Source organism: Lissotriton helveticus, chromosome 1_1 (assembly GCF_964261635.1).
Source record: "Lissotriton helveticus chromosome 1_1, aLisHel1.1, whole genome shotgun sequence".
Lineage (NCBI taxonomy): Eukaryota > Metazoa > Chordata > Amphibia > Caudata > Salamandridae > Lissotriton > Lissotriton helveticus.
Genome location: NC_136057.1, coordinates 78,947,716 through 78,953,027, shown reverse-complemented (window position 1 = coordinate 78,953,027; position 5,312 = coordinate 78,947,716).

Sequence of the window (5,312 nt, the reverse complement as noted above, 5' to 3'; positions counted from 1 at the left end):
GGGCTGTGATCAGTAGATCATCGACATACTGGAGCAGGGCAGTGTCAGTTGGCATCTGAATATTGTCTAGTTGTCTCTTAAGTGCTTGACTGTAAATGCTAGGGCTTTCTGTGAAACCTTGAGGTGCTCGTGTGAATTTATAGCTTCTTCCATTTAAACAAAAACCGAAAAGGAACTGGCTGTCTGGATGAATGGGGACACTGAAGAATGCGTTCTTGAGATCGATAACTGTGAAGAACGTAGCTTCAGAATCAATGGCTGTCAAGAGGGATGAAATATCTGGGACTACTGGATACTGGGGTATGATACATTTATTAAGTTCTCGAAGGTCAATCACTAATCGATAAACTGGAGGTGCATTTGGATCAGTACGTTTCAGAACAGGAATGATAGGAGAATTACATACGTTGGAGTCAGTTTCTACAACCACTCCTTGGGCAATAAGCTCGTCAATAATTTTGGATAAGGCTGCTACAGCCTCAGGTGGCAATTTGTACTGTCTGATTCGGGGTAAAACCACACCTTGCTTTAGAGTCACACGATGGGGTGTGATATGCATACAACCTACATCAGTTGGACCTTGCCCCCATAAATGCTGTGGTACATTCAATAATCTTGGATCAAAATCACGTAATACATAATGACCTTTGAAGTCTCTCAAGAACAGGCGGACCCCTTCTGGGGAACAACAAATTACTGCTCCTAATTCTTTCAATGTCTTAATGCCTAACAAATTTTCTGGACAAGATTTTGTGAGTAACAAATCAGTAGTTCGGGACAATGGACCAACTTCGAGAGTAACTGGTTTCAATATTTCATTAACAATAGGCTTTCCTGAAAATCCAAGGGAAACATTTCTAGAGCCTGAGAGCGGAGCCCCAGGAACCTCGTCATGACTGATGGTAGTCCTACTTGCCCCTGTATCAATCAGAAACTTTCTGTCTTTCCCTAATACTTGACTGTGTACATAGGGACCCTCTTGATCTACAGGTATCTCGATGAGAGGCAAGCCTACCTCCCTCTCTAGGCTGTTTCATGAATACGGCTGATAATCTGGATACTCTGTCTGTGCATACTGGTACATCTGCTGTGTAACATGCTGTGTTGCAGCGATAGGCTGCGGTGCTGTGACTGTCTGTTGTGCATTCTGTGGTGGCTGAGAAGTCTGTGAAACTTGTTCTTGTCTAGGCGGACGTGGTCTTTCTTTAGTTTTACCAGTAGCTATGTTGTGTTTCAGAACTGCACACTCGTTTATAAAATGACCTGGCTGTTTACAGTAATTGCAGGTCCCTTTAACGGGAGCTGCAGGATGACTGGCTTGATTCGGACCCCTCTTCTGACTATCTTGTGGAACAGATTGTGCAACTAATACTTTCATTTTCGTGTCTTTCATACGTCTCCTTTCGTGTTCCTGCTCTTCCCTGATTCTGTTCTGGTGGTACTGGAGCATTTGAAGCATCTGTGACGGAGTATTAGCTTGCCAGGTACTTTCGACTTTCAATACTCTATTTTTAACCTGTGGACTTGAATTCTCGACTAGTTTGGTAACAAAAAGATGAGGGTATGATTCACTACTTGTTTTCAGACCACTATTAATAATAAAACATTTTTCAAATCTAGAATAAAAATCACTAGTGTCTTCATCTTGTTTCTGTTTACAAGCTGAAATGGCATCCCAATCTTCCTTTTTCGTGGCTAGTAATCTTGGCAAAACTTGTATCAATAACTCGGGCAGATCTTTAGCTTTCCCCCCAAGACCGGTACCTGGTACTCGTGTATTATCTTCAGCTTCTAAAGCTGTCCAATCTATCTTTTTCTCTCCCACCTCCCATTCTTTTTCCTTGAGTTTTTCATATACACCCGCGGGCAACAGGACCTTTAACATTTTAATGATATCAGGATACGTGTATTCTCCCATACGGAGCATGTCTTTTAATTCACGGTGGAACCCTGCTGGATCTTTGTCATGACAGGGAATTAGCTTTTTCATCTCTAAGAGTTCCATTTTTGTGATGGGGGTGTAAACAAATACTCGTTCTAGATCACCACCCGTTGTCCTAACTGGGTGTACTTCTCGTAACGGATTCTGTCTATCTATGTAAAATGATTTACTTTCTGGGGGTGAGACATGAACAAAATGCGGATTCAGAAACGTTCGATATTTGTGGCGCTGTTCTAGAATGACACTAATTAAATCAGTACCTAGACCTCTCCATCTGTACTGGAGTAACTCGTTCAAAACATCATGTAGCGGACCTGGATCAGAATGCTGTCCCTCATACAGTGTAATGAGGTGCTGGATCATATACATACCCACCAGTCGCTGCTCGGCTGGGGGCAGTTTCAGAAACATTTGTGCCACTATTTCGTCTGGAAAAGTGGTAGAATCAGTAGTCCACCGGACCGCTGACCGGGCTAGTTCTTGTTCATGCATTGTACTGAGCTCACTATAACCTATTCGTGATTTCAGAATGTGATCGGTAGCTTGGAATACTTGCTCAAGAGAACACTGTTCTGGTGCTGGAGGAGGGACAACTTTCTTGTGCTCTGGACGTGAATGTCGGTCGGAAAGTCTAGCTCTACCTACATACGCTATTCTGGAGGGATTCTCGTCGTCTACCTCTTCATTAGAAGAGTTGTCTTCTTTCTCGGTTGCTTGTGTTGCTTCTCGTTTCTCGTGTAACTTTATTATTTCCCTACGAATTTTCTTGTACATACTCTCTATACAGTTCTGTGTCTTGTGTCTTCCCTCGGCTATATGGTCACTCCACCTGGTCAGGACTTTCATTTCTTCTTGATCCTTTTCCGGATAATCTTGTTCTCTTATTAAACAGTTAATTAAAAACTTTAAAAGCATGAGCTGAGTCTCGACTTTTCTTTGAGCCATGGCGTCGCGAACACTTTCTGGATTCACTCCGGTACGGATAAAACGATATATTCTGTCTAGATGTTCTCTCATATCGGGCAGGGTGTCCAAATAGTCGGTCACCCGTCTTAAACGTAATGAATATATGACCATAGTACCATCGCCTGGAACTGGATCATAACGACATTCGGTAAGTGCTCGCTTGATATCTGTGAATGTATGAACTTTTGGCATACGCTGTAACGCTAGTTCATGTAGCGTCATACGTCTGTGTGGAGGCGGGGTACTAGGAGAATCTCCCCCCGCGGCTCCTAAACTAGAATCGTCGGTGGGTACTGTACGTGCTGGGAGAGTGACTGATGTAGCGGGTGCATGTACTGTGGGCTGGGCCGGGGGTGCCGTAACAGATGCTGTAACGGGTGTTGTAACGTGAACTGTACCCACGGCCCCGGTGGCTGGAGGAACAGGAATTACATTATTTACGGGAGCAGGCGGAGCAGGATTTGCATATTCAGGGACTGTATCGTCCAAATAGGACGAGAGAAAAATATCAGCTGCGGTCGGTTTGTGACGTAGCTTAATCGGGACCAATGGTGGCGGGAAATTACATGGTGCTTCTGGGGTTGCTTTTGGCAAGCCCTCGGCAAGAAGAGGATACATACCCTTAATAAGGGCATTTCTCTGTCTGTCTGACTGTTCTGCTTTGACTCGTTCACCTACTTCGATTAATTCCCTTTCTTGGGCTCTTTCTGAGGATTCCCTACTTAATTCTGTTCTTCTGATTTCTTTTTCGGTTCTTTTATGAGATTCTTTGCACCATAACTCGATGGCATCTTTCTGGGACTGTCTGGCTTTCTTTTTCCATAATGCTTCTTCTATTCGCATGATGCACTCAGCATCCCATGTACCTGATATGGGCCATCTATATTTCTCTTCTAACTCCTTGGTATAGTCCACCCATAAATCTAGATATAATATGGCACCTAAGCCATGCTTATGATACATAAAATGACCGGGACTGTCCCTAGGCGGGACAGGAACTGCTTCCTCGAGTAACCCTTTTCTGGTCTTTAACTGACGTAACTTGGAAAACAGAGGCATTCTAAACTTGAATCCGAACACAATACAATACACGATAAACACAGTAATGACTAGAAAAACAAATCACTCATACCACGACATTGAAAACACATTAAATAACATTTAGAATAACAGTTCGGACAGAATATTACCTGGTATACTGAAAACAGAACACATGAATTTTCTCGAGAACGAAACTTACTAGAATTACTAGATGCACTGCTAAAACAGTACGAAACATACCGGTCCCATAAAGAGACACGTCAGGACCCGTGTCCACCTAGGTGAACACTTCGGACTGGATCTGCGTACCCAAACCCACTGGACCAGAGACAAATTAATTGACCCTGTCTAGATACTACCCCAGCAACGGTACTCACCGGGCAGCAAGAACGGAAGGCCTCGGACTGGACTGGACTGCTACGACGTCGGACTACGAACTTCGGACTTCAGTTACAGGTGGGCCTCCGGATACCTCGGACCTTGTACTCTCGGCTTGGGCTCTGGTCGGGACTCGCCGCATTCCTCACCGCCTCGTCTGGATGCTGGACCGCAACCTCTGTCTCCTCCGTGGGCCTGAGGGATACTTGAAGCAGAAATATCTGCACGTGCACGGTATGGTTCCGTCACAGCTGCAGAGGGTCAGGGGGCCTGCGTGGCTTCGCCGGCGCGTGGGGAAAGGGCAAGTCCCTGTTCGGGCGCCATTATGTGGTAAATAAATAATTAATTACCGGTACTATTTTTGAATACAGTGAATAAAACAGATAGCTCAATAAATAAGAGACAGGATTCGAGGTATTGGAGTCTTACAGGCTTTAATCAGGCATAAGGGAAGGGACTGGAACGGGATAGCCTGCACGGAAATAGAATGAAGGCAGCTGCCAGGGAATGGGAATGGGCAGGAGTAAGGGGTAACTTTCAGTAACAGTACATAGTATATATACTAAAACAATTACATTACATTCAATACAGTAGGCGTAGCAGTAGGCGTAACTTGTAGCAGTCGCGAAAGATAAGAGAAAAATGGGTGTAACAAGAAGGCGTGTACAGGGCGTATACATAGACATGTGATGTAGACGTCACAGAAATGTCATAAATGGGGCGGAAACATGGAGGGGGCTACCTGAGCAGCTGGGACCTTTAACCTAGTGGTGCGCGCAAACGGGCAATGACGTGTTACCAGGAGGAACTGGGGGCTATGACTTCTGCGCTGGAAGAGGAGACTAAAGTCTGCAGTGTCAGAACGACATGTACCTATAGTATATCTAGTATCTGGTGTTTGGAGTACATGTTGATAGAATCCAAAAGTTATCAGGGCAAAGGCTACTTGACACTAAGACTGGTGCGTGCATAATTCTACATGTAT